At 37.4% G+C, this 18,562-nt stretch overlaps 1 long non-coding RNA gene across 1 annotated transcript in view; it reads right to left on the bottom strand.

Annotated features, from left to right (window-relative positions):
• The window catches only part of LOC110133430 (uncharacterized), a 90,908-nt gene extending 72,792 nt beyond the window's left edge, over nucleotides 1–18,116 (bottom strand). Inside the window, exon 1 of the long non-coding RNA XR_011485175.1 lies at nucleotides 17,960–18,116. This is a non-coding gene — a long non-coding RNA (uncharacterized lncRNA). The remainder of the gene's footprint in view (nucleotides 1–17,959) is intronic.
• Between the last annotated feature and the right edge of the window lie 446 nt (nucleotides 18,117–18,562).

The raw sequence follows: 18,562 nt of genomic DNA on the forward strand, positions 1-18,562 counted from the left end.
CAAAAATTTAGATTAAAAAAATAGATGATTCTCTTTAAGAGTAAACTTTATGGTGTCTTAATTTACTCTATTCCCATTCTCTACTACTTGGATCAGCAGTAGACTTGAAAATAATAATTTGCATTTCTGGTAACTGTGCCTAAGGAAGAAACATGATTCACAATAGACAAAAAGTGGAAATACCTCAAACATACATCAATTGATGAATGGATAAACAAAGGTGGTATAGCCATACAATGAAACGTTAATTAGAAAAAAAGGAATGAAGTATTGATACATGCTACAACATAGATGGGTGTTTAATACATTATGGTAAGTGAAAGAAGCCAGAAACAAAAGGTCAAATATGGTATGATTCCATCTATATGAAATGTCCAGTATAAGCAAAACTAGAGGCAGAAAATAGATAACTAGTTGCCAGGAGCTGAATGAGGAACTGGGATTGACTGCTAATATGTATGAGTTTCTTTTAGGAGTTAATGAAATGTTCAAGAATTAGTGATGATGGCTGCACAATATTTGAACATACAGAGCCCATTAAGTTTTTACATATTAAAATGGTTAAAATGGTGAGTTTTATGATACATTAAACTTACATCAATAAAAAATTAGCATAAATACAATGTGGTGTATTTGTCTCACATTAGCACTAGTAAAGGATCTGTAGTTCAAAACATACCATCTTATACCTCTGTATCTACATATTCTATACCCCCTTCTTATAATTTATTTCCTTAAATTTCATTTAATTATTGAATTACTAATTACTTTGTCGATATTTGTTTTAAAAACATGTTTTTGAGATATAGTTGTTATTAGCCATTTTCTTCTAGCCTGTGACTCAACTTTGTACAAATTTAATAAAATTACCCACATTATTTGTAATTAAGCTTTTACATTCTGCCTTTTCTTAACTATTAATATTTCAGAAACAATAAAGCATTAATCAGGATTATTTCTTCAGTAATTTTATTTGCATGGAATATCTTTATATATCAATAAATAAACATCAAATTGCTTTTAGTAGTAGAGTTTGAAATTTCCCCCATAGCTCAGTTGGTAAAGAATCCAGCTGCAATGCAGGAGACTCCGATTCAAGCCCTGGTTTGGGAAGGTCCCCTGGAGAAGGGAAAGGCTATCCACTCCAGTATTCTGGCCTGGAGAAGTCCATGGACTCTATAGTCCATGGGGTCGCAAAGAGTCGGACATGACTGAGAGACCTTCACTTTCATATTCACTTTGAAATTTCATCATTTATTTTAGAAATTTTTGAAAAGTAGTATCCAAGAGATAAAATTTTAACTTAGAATTTATAAATTATTTAAATTCCAGAAATATTTTTAAATTTAAAAGCCTTCATTTATATCAACCATAGATGCATTTTCTCTTTTTGTATCTATAAAAGATAAGATTTACTCTTAAATGTTTGATTAAGCAAAATTATTGTTTCATCTCTTAACATGTGAATACATATCAATCTTTTTTAGTCCAACCCTCTTCAAAAATCAAGGTTAAAAAATATGAAAAATAAGTAAGAAAAGTATATCCAAATACAGAATCTGTGGAATTTTTCTCTTCATTAAGAATTGGCAGTAGGAAAAGATTGAAATAAATGACATGGTGCCCAGCAAATATGTAAATAAGAGTGTTTATGGAGGAAATTTATTCTAAGTGCCTGTTGAGTCCCTATGTATTTTCAGTGTAGAGGGAGTTTAAAATACATTGATTTCTTCTTAAAAGGTTCTTAATGAGTCATTGATTCAGATAGATGCAGAGTAGACTCGTATATCTGCTGACACTATAGGTTTATGGATAGATTCAGAGGCATGATTTTTCTTTGCTGATTTCATCACATAACTTATTTTCTTTGTTTTAAATTAAATAGAAGTTTATTTTTTTTTACTCAATGGACATGCGTTTGAGTTAACTTTGGGAGTTGGTGACAGACAGGGAGGCCTGACCTGCTGCAGTCCATGGGTTTGCAAAGAGTCGGACATGACTGAGCAATTGAACTGAACCGAACTGAACTGGTTGAAAAAATTACTTGATATTTTACTATTTTATTTCCATAGTTTTTATGAAAGCAACTTGCATGATGTTTCTCAAAAACCACCAAGTAAAATGGAAGCAAATTTTTCCATCTGAAAATCTATTTTTAAACATTCACTCTTTCTACTATTTAAAATTTATTTCTCATCTTCAATTAGGACATTTTCTAATCACATTTGCTTCATATTATTTCAAAAGAAAATTAATAAATTCAGCTTTCAAATACTTATGTTACAAAAATTCACATACGAGTTGGTTGTTTGGAACTAAAACAATTATTTCAAATGTTAAAAAAAAAGTTGTTTTTGGTTGGTTTTTATAAAGTTTATTAAATTCATGTTATGTGATACTAGATTCTTAAAATGGTTGTTGTTTTTTACAACACTGATAACAAAATAAAGAACTTCCTAGAGAGAAATTAAAAAAAAATGTTTATGCTGGTTTTGTGTATTATTGTGAAAAAGGACTTAAAATGAACAAAATTTTATTTAGGATGAGAGATCACCAGGAGGTTTTATACTTAATGATAAGAATAAAAGCAGTAACAAGGGCAATGGTATTAGTCTTGTACCTAATTTCTCTATATATCTATGTGTATATACATTTTTATCACAGAAAGATACATTTTGGTTTCTTTATTATTTTAGTATTTTCCATACAGATTAATAGACTACAAAAATAAAGATATTCTTTTTATATCTGGACAAGTTTTAGATGTCAGGAAGATGGGAAATAGATTATACATTATAAATACATTATAAAAGTATGTTTTATATAAATGAAGTTTTGATTAAGAAATAAGGATTTTTGCTCACTTTTTTGTGCTATAAGAAGCCATTAAGTTCTTATCCCTTTCCATTCCCTGGGCCTCCTAGTCAATTTTTTAATTCATATCGACATATTGGATTATTTGTTGCTGCCAGTGAACTGAGTTTGATGAGTTACTGCATCCATCACTGTTGGCAGCACAGAAAATCAATCTAATAAGTAATTACAGATAGCCCACGTCACCTCTGAGAAGGCTCACAATCTGATGATGAAGGCCACATCGCCAGTAATAATAGCCCAGGACACCCTGCAGGCTGCAGTCTCACATGGAGTCACCACAGTGCAGTTCACTGAAGCTTGTGTCTCTGTCGCTGCTGCTGAGTTGGCCACGGAATTCTGCTGCTAAAACGACTGCCACTCCATACCCAGGTGTCAACAAACCTTTGTGGCTGAAGCGCAAAGTCCCTTCCCCTACCCTAGCAACAAGAGAGCCTGGAAAAGTGCAGACTAGCAATATGGGAAATTCTCTGTAAGAAGAATTTATAAGGAAGGATGTCACTACGAAGAATTACAAATATCCTCTTGAAGTAGCAAATTTCTTTGAATACATGTTAATTAAAGCTTTTTCTGTCAAGTAAAGAAGAAATTTTCTGTTTATTTAATTGCTTTTACTCTTACAAAAATAGTGTTTTACACACACATTTAATTATATTCACTAATCTGTGGTGCTGTAGAAGACTCGTGAGAGTCCAATGGACTGCAAGGAATCAAACTAGTCAATGCTAAAGAAAAGTAACACTGAATATTCATTAGAAGGATTGATGCTGAAGCTGAAGCTCGAATACTTTGGCCACCTGATACAAAGAGCCAACTCATTGGAAAAGAGCCTGATGCTGGGAAAGACTGAAACCCAAAAAGAAGGGGGCAGCAGAGGATGGTGTGGTTAGACAGCACCATTGACTCAATGGACAGGCATCTGAGCAAACTCCAGGAGTGAGTGAAGGAGAGAGGAGACTGCCATGCTGCATTCCATAGGGTTGCTAAGAGTTGGATGCAACTTAGTGTCTGAACAACAACAACAAATCTACTGTGTACTGATTGGAAACATCATAAATAAGAATATATTAATATTCAGTTCAGTTCAGTTCAGTTGCTCAGTTGTGTCTGACTCTACGACCCCATGGACTGCAGCATGCCAGGCCTCCCTGTCCATCACCAGCTCCCGGAGCTTACTCAAACTCATGTCCATTAAGTCAGTGATGTCATCCAACGATCTCATTCTCTGTTATCCCTTTCTCCTACCACCTTCAATCTTGCCCAGCATCAGGGTCTTTTCAAGTGAGTCAGTTCTTCGCATCAGGCGGCCAAAGTATTGGAGTTTCAGCTTCAATATCAGTCCTTCCAATGAATATTCAGGTCTAATTTCTTTTAGGATGGACTGGTTGGATCTCCTTGCAGTCAAAGGGACTCTCAAGAGTCCTCTCCAACACAACAGTTCAAAAGCATCAATTCTTTGGTGCTCAGCTTTCTTTATAGCCCAACTCTCACATCCATACATTACTACTGGAGAAACCAAAGCTTTGATTAGATTGACCTTTGTTAGCAAAGTAATGTCTCTGCTTTTTAATATGCTGTCTATGTTGGTCATAACTTTTCTTCTAAGGAGCAAGCGTGTTTTAATTTCATGGATGCAGTCACCATCTGCAGTGATTTTGGAGCCCAAAATAATAAAGTCAGCCACTGTTTCCACTGTTTCTCCATCTATTTACCATGAAGAACGTTCAAATTACATCCACTTTATTGGTTGGTTCCTATTTTGCATGGTAGACTAGGAGAGACCAAAGATTGAAAAATCTTTATCTTGAGTAGGGATATAAAAAACTGGAGGAATTAGAACAAAACAAAGATATAAGGAAAGTACCAGAAGGACATGAAAATTACACAATGGAGTAAGATAAAAATTATGAAAGACTTAACACATTCCCAACTTGGTAAAATGGAAGAATGACAAGGTGATTGGCATAAATGGTAATATAAAGAAACCGAGATAAACTATTTAAACTCTTACTAAATGACTTTCTCTGACAGAACCTACCAGGAAGCAGCAAAGCATTTAATAACTTAAATGTCTTTTCCCCTGACCTTTATGATAGCATTCCTAAAAGGAGTCAGGAATGCTGGATCTCATTCAAATTGATGGTATAGGTGTTTGGGTGAGGTGGTGTATGAGGTATTCACAGTTATCACCCCTGTCATCTCCTCGCCAAGAACACCTGTCTCCTTTTGTCTTAGGAGGTATACAGAATCTCTCACAGAGCAAGAGGTTGCCCCTTTTTATATGGGGCTTTAATATCAAAGCCTTTAATTGGTGAAGACTGGAAGATTTGAAAGTACATATTATGTGACAGAACAATTTTCTCCTTGCCTCCCACATAATATTTTTCACTGCCAAGATAAAAATCCTTTAAGCTGTGGTTTGAGAAGAGTAGTGTCTGGCAAGAAAGCAAGTGTTTCAGGACTGTGGGATGGGGTAGGGTTGTAGATTTGAACGGCCAAGGGTGAGGATATTATTTTCAGAGTATTGTGAGAATATGAGAGCCAAGAATGCTTAGTCCCAGCTCTTGTCTGGGTTGTGGGATGTAAGGCAGGAATAACATGGTTGTTTGAACTGCCAAGGGAAAAAGAAAAATTAATGCACCAACCCCAAATATTCTGCAGCCTACCATCAGAGGAGAGAAAATCCTACAGTTTCTTTACCCCTGGGGAGGCAGAAGTTAGCCAAAAGTGTTAGAAATAGTTATCTATATGAGTCTTAGAGTTAATGAATTCTTGCTAATTTAAGGCAGTTTTAATTTTCTTTCCTCTCAAAAATACTTACTTAACCATGGAGTTCTTTTAACTCTTATGGTATCATGCACATTATAGAATAGATATTATGCATTGTTTACCTTATTGAAATGAAAATCTCTGAGAAGTAAAGTGTCAGTTCCTCAGCAAGATAGTTGTAATATGTGGAATTTCCTAGACAATCAATACATATTACAGTGTTTTAGTGCCCAAAGTAGTGAATATTCTTTTCTGAAGTAAACTAGTGATATTTTCCTTTGGGGCTCAGTCCACCCATCCTACAATCTTTGGCAATTTCATATTTTCAATTACTTTTTCCATTCAGTTTTTTCATTGCTAGGTTTTTATTATAGGATATACTCTAACAGTCTTCTATTTTCCTTATTTTTCTTCTTTTCTGTCTCAATATTTGCTTACCTTTACATGTATAAAATTTCCCCAATTCTACTAGTCTTAAATTTCTCCATGTTAACTATATAATTATTCTCTCAATCACAGTTTGTTTATTAAAGACCTGCTTACATTTAAACCAACAAACGTGCTTTACCTCATTGCTCTATTGTTGCCTTTCAAATCCATTTTTGAAAACAAGATTCCTTCTAGAAACTACAGTAGTTCCCCCATATCTGTTGAGGATACTTCCTAGGACCCCCAGTGAATGCTTGAAACCATGGATATGGTCAAACTGGTTTTTATACTGTGTTTTCCCTATGCCTATGATAAAGTTTCCCTGGAGACACTAATTAAAGAACCCACCTGCCAATGCAGGAGACATGGGAGACCCGAGTTAGATCCCTGGGTCAGGAAGATCCCCTGGAGGAGGACATGGCAATCCACTCCAGTATTCTTGCCTGGAAAATTCCAGGAGCCTGGTGGGCTACAGTCCAAAGGGCAGCAAAGAGATATGACTGAGGTGACTCGGCACACACATGATAAAGTTTATATACATACCTGTGATATATAACTATCATATACCTGTGATAAAGTTTAATTTATAAATTTTTGTTATTGTTCAGTTGCTAATCATGTCCGACTCTTTGCAACCCAATGGACTGCAGCATTAGGTGCAACAAAAGACTAACAACCATAACTAATAAAAATAGAACAGTGATAGCAATATGCTGTAATGATAGTTATGTGAATGTTGTCTTCCTCTTCCAAAATATCTTATTGTTTAAATTTAATGCCTTTTCAATCTTTAAACACTTACAACACTGCAGCTACAACTTTTGCAAATTTTTTTCCTTCATAATTTTATGTGAATGAAGATCTATTCTTATGTAGAAACAAACAACCTCAGAATATAATTTTTTCTTTCCTTATTAAGAGGAAAACTTTTACCTTTGCCTTTTACAGCCTGTCTCTGACATCTCTGAATTGCCAATATCACTTTTCTTGAGCTTTGGGGCCACTATGAAGTAAAATAAGGGTCTCTTGAACCCAAGCACTGAGATACCGTGACAGGCAATCTGATAACCAAGGCAGCTACTAAGTGACTAATCGGAGTGATTCGGGGATTAAGAGGTGACTCACTTCCTGGGTGGAGCCAAATGAAGCTACAGGAGATTTCATCATGGCACTCAGAATGGTGTGCTGTTCAAATCTTACAAATTGTCTATTTCTGGAGTTTCCTATTTAATATTTTCAGACTGTGATTGAATACAGGCAATTCAACCACAGAAAGTGAAACTATGGATAAGCGTGGACTACTGTACATTATCACTTGCTTTTTCTCTCCCTCTAAGAACACCTCCACTTTAAGGTCCATTCTTTAAGATTTGTGCACTTGTATATATCACTCATGAGTCACTTCCTAAATGCTGTCAACCAAGGTTTCTCAGCCTCAGTAGAAGAGCCAATTTGGGGCTAGACAATTCAATGCTGTGGGAAGGGGCTGTTTTTGTACCTTGGATGTTTTATAGTATCCCCAATCTCTATCCATGAGATACCAGTAGCTTCTCCTCTCCCAAGCTGTGAAGATGAAAATTACTTTTAGATGTTGCTAAATGTTCTCTGGGGGATTAAGTTGTCCTTGGTGGGAATCACTGCTCAAAACAATAATAGTCTTTTGAAAAAACAAGTTCACTGCTTTTGTATAGCTCCGAATATTTTCTGAGGCTTTTTTTTTTTAATTATACATACAAGTTATAATAATGTAAGGTATTTATTCCCTAAAATTATCCCCTAACTCTGTATTGTTTATTATTAGGATTTTATAGATGAGAGATTCAAGGACATAAAATTCAGTAGATGGCTAGCCTTATGCTGCTTGTATCACTCAATGGTGTAGGCTGCTGCTGCTTACTCGTTTTAGTCGTGTTCGATTCTATGTGAGCCTGCGGACTATAACCCGGGAGGCTGCTCCATCCACGGACTTCTCTAAGCAAGAGTACCAGAGTGGGTTGCTATGTCCTCCTCCAGGGGGTATTCCCGACCCAGGGTTTGAACCCAGGTCTCCTGCATTGCAGACAGATTTTTTATAACTTAGCCACCAGGGAAGCCCTCAATAGTGTATGAAAATGGGCTTCCCTAGTAGCTCAGTTGGTAAAGAATCTGCCTGCAATGCAGACAGCCTGTGTTTGATCCCTGGGTGGGGAAGATCCCCGGAGAAGGAAACGGCAACCCAGTCCAGTATTCTTGACTGGGAAATCCATGGACAGAGGAGCCTGGCAGGCTACAGTCCATGGGATCACAGTGTCTATGTAAATCACTTCTGACTTAGTCACAGTCTTCTTTATGAGATATTCTATTATTAAACTCTTGAATTACAATTGTGCTCTTGGTGTTTACTGCTTCCTTCTTTAAATAGATTGTAAAAATTTGAAGGAACTATTCATTGCATAGAAACTATTGAATATCTCAGCAGAAACCTTATATACGCATTCACTTAATGTTAAAGGAAATGGTTTTGTATAATAGCTTAGTCTGTTACATATACTAACTGCTCAGGCACCACTTAATGAAATATTTAAAGGGTACTAATGAGCATCCTTAAGGACATGTGTGAATTAAACAACATTTTCCTTTGTCAGCAGTTGCATTTCAGGCATTTTCCTCTGCTTCTTTGTTCTTAGGCGATCTAAATCATCCTCCAGATTAAAGGGTGTATTCAGAACCCTCTGTCAAAACTTCTCATTCACTCCCGCTTACACTGAGTTTCCACGTTTCACAAAAATTTACTTTTATCTGAAATTCATTAAATGTTAATTTCCCTTGAATAGCTAAACTTAAAAATTTGAAAGAAGTGAGTGATCAGATACTGTGATGAGGTTACTACTGAGTTAATTGTTTAATGGTTTTAGGATATTTGAGAGGTGAAAGAGAACCTATTTTCAACCAAAGTAAGAAATTGTTTTTCTTACATTTCTTCAAAGTAGCTTTAGGAAAAAAAAAAAAGGAAAATTAGATTACATCAAAAGGAAAAAACAGCTATTCAACTAAATGGTTTAGATTTAGAATCATTGAAAAAGAGCAGATGAAAAGAATGAGGTAGCTGACTGTAAGAGAGAAATGAATTGGTACAGAGATGATTTTGAATTTTAATACACTGATCATGAGAATGATGGCATTAAATAGAAGATGCTTGTAAAAATTAATTTACTTTGGAATGAACACTATCAAATTAATTTTTAAACAGCATCAAGATTAGTTTATATCTAAAGGTGGATACATGTGAGTAGTGGAGAGACATTGAGAAGAACATCCCTAAGTGCATGATTCTTTCAAAACCATTAGTACATGACATAAATATAATAAAATGTGTGAGCAGGGGGAAATAAAAATGGAAAAAAAGAATTTCTTATTGCTCGAAGGGTTTCACGTCTGTCAGAAAGAATAAAAAATTAGATGAGTTAAATCATAGTTATGGGAATTCATTAGGAACAATTGAAAATTAAAAGTTAAAAAGTCTATTTCTATCTAAAATGTTTCTGAATATATTCAATTTCTGACAGAGGAGTACTTTAATTATTCTGCTGTGTCACTCATAGGGACCAGAGTATATTCTAAGATGATTGATTGTAGCTGGATTTAAGAGTAATTCTCATTTTCCCTGTTTCAGACACCATGCTAAATCTAGGAAACAGACACAATTGTTTGTAACAGAATATTCATCAACATAGACTGACTTAGAGTTTGATGAGGGATCAAGGGATTTATTCAACTTCCATCTTACTGAAGAAGATGTTCTTGAATATGTCATCTACAGAAAATTAACCTATGGTGATTGCACTGAAATATTTTGAATATTCTGTGACCTTAAAAAAATAATCCAAAGATAGACATGAAGAATTGCCTGAATGAAAAAGTGAAATGATGGATTACGGGGATTGTTAGTTAACTGAAGGTGAGGAAACAGTAATGGAAAGATCTCGACTTAGGTCAGGTATTTCAAAAAGTCATGGCGGGACTAAGAAAATTTAAGTTCTCCCACAATAAGTTTCTTGATATTATATTCTACATTCTAAACACTGAATCTTTTTTTTTTTTTCCTGGAAGTAAATTAAAATGTACATAGTCCTCACCACTCCAGTAATGTTTCTTAACCTGTCTTAAGCATTTAGTACTAAATATCTATAGCATGGGACTTCTCCGGTAGTTCAGCAGTAAAGAATCTGCCTGTAATGCAAGAGACATGGGTTGGATCACTGGGTCTGGAAGACCCCCTGGAGGAGGGCAGGGCAACCCACTCCAGTCTTCTTGCCAGGAGAATCCTATGGACACAGGAGACTGGCAGGCTACAGTTCAGAGTTGCAGAGAGTCGGACACAACTGAAGTGACTTAGCACACATGCATACTATACAGCATTGCCATGTTTTAGGGGAGAATTTCAAATACTGGAAAAAATGGACTCACTTTTTTGATGCTAAAATGACTAGGATGTGGCTAAACACTTTTTTTTTTTTAAGTGATAATGATGAAAATGCATGTACCAAGCTTTCTTATCATTGAGGTCATTTCCTAAAAATACTATTGATGAACTCATTTAAAATTTGACTAAACACTAAGAATAAGTCACACCAAGTAATCCTTCACTAATGAATTGAGTAAGATGGGTTGATGGGCTTTTAACAATTTTAATTTCTATAATTCTAGGACTTCAATTAGTGTACCAAAACTCTCAAAAGCAATGCAATGATGAATTAACAGAAATTAACAACAATGAAAATGGAACATTTTCTTTATTATGCATTTAAGAAGGGGATTTTCTAAGGTGATTGTACTAAGGACATGTAAGGTTATTCAGTGTAGCCAATGTTTCCCATCCTTATGGCCAAGGTTTTAACAGCATTTTATTTCCCTACCCCTGCGTATGACATTTTTAGTTGGCTATCTGGATAATGCCCAGAAATGCTGAGGACTTTAAAGAGGTTATTCAAGAGCCTTTATAAAGAGGTTATAATTATAGCTCTTGATGCTAACAGTTTGTAATTTTAAGGTCACAATTGTATTTATTTTAAAGCATACAGTTCTCATTTGCAAAGCAGGGCTCATGATGAGCACAGGAAGACAATTTTGCTCTATCTGCATATGTCAAGAGAGAATATTGCCTTGATCTAAATATTTGGAGATTCAAACAGATGACTTTAATTTATAATGCATATCTTATAAGCCTGCTCTAGTTTGCTTAGATGGTTACTTATAAATGAAAACAAACAAGGAGTAGCAAAAAATAAACAAATGGCCTGATAGTATATGCAGTGAAACTTTGGTGAATACTTTTCCCCACAAAACTTACGTGCTTAGACAGCCTTGTAACAACAACCACCCAAATAGTTTAATGATGTTTCAGTGTATTTGCTAAAAAAATGTTTCACAAGTTTAATCAAGCAAATGTTTAAAAAAGTATCTTCTGAGTTTATAGAATATATTTATTCTCAAAAAGCATGAGAATAAGAACAAGCAGAGTGGCTGGAAGTTTGGATGTGCTTAGCATGGCAACCCACTCCAGTACTCTTGCCTGGAAAATTCCATGGACAGAGGAGTCTGGTAGGCTGCAGTCCATGGGGTCGCAAAGAGTTGGACACAACTGAGAGACTTCACTTTAACTTTTCACTTTCATGCATTGGAGAAGGAAATGGCATCCCACTCCAGTGTTCTTGCCTGGAGAATTCTAGGGACGGCGGAGCCTGGTGGGCTGCCGTCTATGGGGTTGCCCAGAGTCGGACACGACTGAAGCAACTTAGCAGCAGCAGCAGCAGCAGCACATACTTATAAAATAAACAAAATTACTAAGAAGGATCAGATATGTAAATATGAATAAAAGTAATATAAATATTTATATATAATTTGGCCACCTGATGTAAAGAACTGATGCTGGGAAAGATTGAATGCAGGAAGAGAAGGAGATGACAGAGAATGAGATGGTTGGATGGCATCACTGATAGACATGAGTTTGAGTAGGCTCCAGGAGTTGGTGACAGATAGGGAAGCCTGGCATGCTGCAGTCCATGGGGTCACAAAGAGTTGGACACAACTGAGCAACTGAACTGAACTGATAGCACAAATATATTTACTACACATTATATCTAGAAATAAGAATATAGTTTACAAAATTTCCTCAGTGCTATAATACTTTAATAAATGGTGCTTTCATAATAAATTTACAATATGGCATAGCAAGAGAAGGGTAGAATAGGACCACTGGTGTCAGTACTCTCTTAATTTGTTGTCCCTAGAAATTCCCTTTTCGCCCTAAATTTGCATATTCCCCTCAACCTCAACAAAACCTGGCAATTTGCTGGACGCTTTATTCAGAAGGCTCTTCGGCAGGCATCAGATGGCTAAGCAAAGTGTATATCACTTTTGTATTCCTTAGGCAGAGGAATTTAAGCAATATAGTACATATAAAAATAAAAAGAAAAATTTAACATTTTCTGGCACAGAGGGTTCAGACTTGAGATGTGTTCTGATAAAATCAGTTTTCTACACTATCTACACTATAGTATTTGGAAACCCAGAGAAACAGTACCATTTGTAGCCTGGCATTCTAGGAACTTAACTGACTCATAATCTACTCCTCTACCTGGGTCTTTACAAAGAAGTAAAAGTTTAGATGTGTTCTATATGCAGAGGACAATAGCTATGGTTAGAAATTGGATGTGATGATGAAAATGCTGCAAGCAATCTTAACTTATTTCACAGAAATTGAAAGAAAGTGTTAGTTGCTCAGTCCTGTCTGATTCTATGTGACCCCATGGACTATAGCCCACCAGGCTCCTCTGTCCATGGGATTTACCAGATAAGAATACTGGAGTAGTTAGCCATTCCCTTCTCCAAGGCTCTTCCCAACCCAGGGATTCAATACAGGTCTCCTGCATTGCAGGCAGATTCTTTACTGTCTGAACAACCAGGGAAGCCCATTTTTAGTATAGAAATGGGATTAAACCCTAGTATGTCTGAATCTACAGCCAACGCTCTTAAAAGGGGATATTCTATGGATTCCAAATGGCATTAAGAAATAGCAAGTATTGTCATCTAAATCTGCTAGAAAGAAAGGCCTCAGATAAACTATTCAGAATAAATAGTACTTCTCAAAATACAGAACTGGTTTATAGCTAAAAACCCTACACTGCTAGCTTTCATATTCAGTTAACTAAATATGCACTTTTCCCCCCACTCAACTTGTGTTGAAAAGTTCAACAGAATTTATTTGCCTTAATGTTGGATGTACTTTTTTATATGGCTAATGTATTTGCTGTAACTTCTTTGAAAATTATTTGGGTTTAAATATTTCAACTGTGACCTGTTATCTAGATTTGACCAATCAAACATGAGATAACGTGCATCCTATATTATTTGGTGAGGAAAATCCTGAACCTAAATACATGTGTTCTTACATGATTATCATTTGTTATTTCTTTTTTGTTGTTATTTAGTTGCTCAGTCATGTCTGACTCTTTAATGACCCTATGGACTGTAGCCCACCAGACTCCTCTGTCCATGGGGTTTTCCAGGCAAGAATGCTGAAGTGGGTTGCCATTTTCTTCTCTCATGGTTCTTCCTGACCCAGGGATTGAACCCAGGTCTCCTGTACTGTAGGCAGGTGTTTTACTGCAGAAACCTTCTGGTTAGAGTATTTATTAAATTCTTTTGTGCTTGAGACTCTATTAGATTCTGAATATATGTTGGCAAATAAAATATTCTTACTGGTGGGAATTATATATGTATAACAGATAAATATGAATTATTGTTATGAAAAATAATATGAAAAAGATTTAAAAATTTATCAATAATTTAGAATCATAAAGTAGACTTACCAAATCACAAAGGAGGTCAGATGATAGAAATCTGAGAAAGTTACATTTCATCCTCTATTGAAACATGAGGAGAAGCTATTATATCAGGAACCATAGATTGGGGACTGGAATATATACACTACTATGCATAAAATAGATAACTAATGAGAACCAACTGTATAACACAGGGAACTTGACTCAAACCTCTGTGGTGACCTAAATGAGAAGGAAATTCAAGGAAGAGCAGATACATGTATATGTGTGGCCGATTCACTTTGCCAGATAGCAGAAACTAACACAACATTGTAAAGCAACTATACTTCAATTAAAAATTTAAAAAGAACTATAGAGAGAGGATTTCAAGTAGAAGTTAACATGCTTTGGAATATCTTGAGGTGGGAAAACCTTCCAGGCAAATGAAAGAAGCTCAGTGTGACTATAGTAGGATGGATCTAGAGACATGCACTGATATTAGATAATGGCCAGACCTATGGGGCTTTATATTAGATACAGGATATAACATTAATCATTAATCATTTAATACATTTTAAAATTATTTTTATTATTATTTTTTAGCTCCTTTCACTTCAGGATTTTTTTTTTCATTTATTAGTTGGAAGCTAATTACTTTACAATACTGTAGTGGTTTTTGCCATACACTGACATGAATCAGCCATGGATTTACATGTGTTCCCCATCCCGATGCCTCCCTCCCACTTCCCTCCCCATCCCATCCCTCTGGGTCTTCCCAGTGCACCAGCCCTGAGCACTTGTCTCACATCCAACCTGGGCTGGCGATCTGTTTCACACTTAATAGTATACTTGTTTCAATGTTTCAATGATAGTATACTTGTTTCTATTCTCTCAGCACATCCCACCCTCGCCTTCTCCCACAGAGTCCAAAAGTCTGTTCTATACATCTGTGTCTCTTTTTCTGTTTTGCATATAGGGTTATTGTTACCATCTTTTCAAATTCCATATATATGCGTTAGTATACTGTATAGGTGCTCTTTTAATTTCACGGCTGCAATCACCATCTGCAGTGATTTTTGAGCCACCCAAAATAAAGTCTGTCACTGTTTCCATTGTTTCCCCATCTATTTCCCAAGAAGTGATGGGACCGGATGCCATGATCTTAGTTTTCTGAATGTTGAGTTTTAAGCCAGTTTTTTACTCTCTTCTTTCGCTTTCATCAAGAACTGTTTAGTTCTTCACTTTCTGCCATAAGGGTGGTGTCATCTGTGTATCTGAGGTTATTGATATTTCTAATTCAATCTTGATTCCAGCTTGTGCTTCATCCAGCCCAGCATTTCACATGATGTACTCAGCATATGTTAAATAATCAGGGTGACAATATACATTCTTGACGAACTCCTTTCCCGATTTGGAACCTGTCTGTTGTTCCATGTCCAGTTCTAACTGTTGCTTCTTGACCTGCATATGTGATGAGTAGCCCATAGGAAAAGGGAATGCTTGGAATCACAAGCTCTAGTAGAAGTGACATGGTGAATAAATTCCTGAGGGGAAATTACTTCTTTCAGTGTATGTGGAGAATGATTAGAGCAGAACCAAGAGGAGATGTGAGTGATAAATCATCAAACTATAATATAGCCCAGGTGAATAGCAACAGTGACTATAACGAGGAGGCTGGCAATGCAGCATGGAGAAATGGATAATTTTGATATATTTACTAAGGAGGTAAAGGGGGCTTCCCCAGTGACTCATTGTTAAAGAATCTGCCTGCAATGCAGATGATTCAGGAGACATGAGTTTGATCCTTCAGTCAGGAAGATATCCTGGAGGAGAGTGTGGCAACTCAATCCAGTATTCTTGCCTGGAGAATCCCACACACAGAGGTGCCTGGCGGTTACAGTCCATAGAACTGCAAAGAGTTGGACACAGCTGAAGCAACTGAGCACACACACAAGAGGAGGAAAAAAACCCTGACTTACTGATTCATGTTGAACACAATCAAGAGAGGACAGCTATAAAGAAATGGTCTCATGAAAACAATAATACATCTGTTGCTACTGAGACTGTCAGAAATCAAAGCCTCAGAATTGATGAGCATGGCTGGCTCAAGCACTTGAAAGCTTCTAGAGCTCTTCCCCTAACTCTAAGACTCCCATGCTACGATGAGTTCGCCATGAATTGTGTTGGATTGACACTAAGTTGCCTGCCAACTTCAAGAACATTTCTGTGTAAGAGGTACACTGTAAAGCAATGCAAAATCCACAACCAAGAAGCACAGCTCTCAAGTATTAATTTGGTTCTGAGAAATCTAAGGTTTATCTAAATTAATAGAATCCTGAAGTTTCAAAGAATAGAGCACACCATCTTTCCAGAGTAATCACTTACTTTATATTTAAGAACTGTGGTCCAGGAAGCTGTGTAGGTATCTATAAAAATGGCCAAAATCTTACTCAAATCTTACTAGAATTCCAATGGTCATTATGGGGAATGTTCTAACTAGACAAGATGCAGAAGCATCTAAAACCCTTCAAAATTCTGAAATAGCTTTATTGAAGATTGAACAGGTAATGAAAAATTAAAGACAGGAGGAACCCAGTGCAACACTGTAATACTGGCATGGCTCCTCTGACTCCCCTCTGTCCTCCTTTACCTGAGCGCTTAGAGTACTAATCATCTCTCTAAATTGCTTTTCTACTCTAAATAAACCACAAAACCATCACCAAAAGTCCACCAAGTTAGTGGCCTTACTGACACCCCCAGGTCCAACCTTCCAAGGAGAGTGCCCCTGTGGGCTCTTTCCAGGGTCCACAGGACACCAAGGGATTCTCCAACTCAAGTGCCACCAGCCATTCCCTTCAAGGGCCAAGGGAAAATTAAAATGAAGGGGAAACCTTTCCAAATTCTGATCGATACCGGAGCTACATGCTCTACTTTAAACCCCACTTACTCAGGATTCTGGGGAAAAGGACAGGAGCTATTGAAGAGTGAAATTCTTATCAGAGTAGTTCTGGGTCTCTGTCTGCAGTGCTCAATCAAGTGCATAAAATGAAATTGTGCATTGTCTGTTTCTTTACAAATTCTGGCCCAGTAGTTATTGATCCTTTCTCTCCCAAAATACATAGCTATTGCCTTCTCGTCTGTTTTGTTTTGTATCCTGAGAACCTGGCTCGGCAATCATGAAGTTGGGGGCCTCAAAATGATAGACAGAAGTGAGGCTCCCACTTCATTTTCTGCAGCTCAGGTCCTGTCAGGGTTGCCAGCTTTCAGAGGAATTGTTTGGGTCTTTCTTTCCTTTGCTTGCCTTTGGGAGAGGCTGTGGATCTTGCCGGGGCTTTTTACACCTTCTCTGGGGACTCCTATTGTATCAAAGTGTTAGTGAAATGCAAGTCCACGTGCCTGAAGCACAGTCAGGCCAAACAATACCAAAATGTCAGAGTGTGGAGCAGAGAAAGGTTTATTGAGAGCCAACCAAAGAGATGGGTAGCACATGTCTTAAAAACCCCAAGCTCCCCAAAAGCTCTCAGCAATGCCCTTTTCTAGGAATGGTGAGGGAGGGTTGTGGTGAGTTGTTGCAAACTTCTTGGTTTCAGAGCCTTTGTTCTTCAGTCAGGTCATGGTCAGGTAACCATGTTCCTATAAATCTCTATCAAATAAGTATTTTTCTCCATCTGATAAAAAAGAGTAAGTTCCCAAGGCTCAACCAAATCCTCCGAGGTCCAAGTCCTGCTGAGAGGAGGCAAAGCTCAGTTTGCGGCTCCCTCAGGGCCGGGTCCCCAGAAATCCTGTCCAGCTGTCATCCGTGAAGTAGCCAGGCGTCCAAGAGCCAACTGGCCCTCAGGTTTCTCAGGCTGCCCTGACAGCGGTATCCCAGGCCCCACAGACTGCATCTGCTGCCATTAAGCCACGGAGGCGGGGGAAAGCAGGAGAGGGTTATTGCTTCCTCAAGGCCTTGAGCCAGGTCAGTGAGCCACCTTGGGGAAGGCTCTGCAGCCCTGTAGGACACAGCCCTCAGCCTGGGTCTGTGAGCTCACTGGCTGGCCCAAGCCTGGAGGGCCGGGGGACGAAGGCGGGGATCCACTTCTTACCTCATTCTCTGCCCGAGAACCACCTTTCCACTGACAGTTGGCTGTATCTCCCACTAACGGTCGCTCAGTGACAGTTGCTCGCTTGGGGGAGGGGTCTACTACAGAGCCGGCCAATGGGTGAGCAGGACAACTAACGGTAGCCCTTTGGCAGTTGCTTACTTAGGGGTGGAGCCTACACTGGCACCAACCAATGGCTGAGCAGGACCACTAACTGGCCACTGGTAACTGTTGCCTGGTAACGGGTTTAGGCTAACTGCAGCAACACAGCCGCTCTGTGTTACGCAAGGGGTTTTCTTTCTTTTTTTTTTTAATTCGTAAGTATGACCAGGAATGCTTACCGATTGTCCTTAAGCTGAAAGCTGATGGGATATTGAACAGGATTATTCTATTTTTTTTTCCCTTTTTTCAAAGCAGCTGCCCTGTGGCCAGAAGTTGGCCAAATTAGAAGCAGACACTCAGAGCCAGTTAGGAACTTTCTTAGGCCTTCTTCCCTATAAACTCAGAGGGAAAGTAATAAAACATTCCATAAACAGACAATCCTAAATTTAGAACATGGGAAGTTTTCAATTTCATCTTACCTAAAGATCCTCTCCCTGATACAAA

Source organism: Odocoileus virginianus, chromosome 32 (assembly GCF_023699985.2).
Source record: "Odocoileus virginianus isolate 20LAN1187 ecotype Illinois chromosome 32, Ovbor_1.2, whole genome shotgun sequence".
NCBI lineage: Eukaryota > Metazoa > Chordata > Mammalia > Artiodactyla > Cervidae > Odocoileus > Odocoileus virginianus.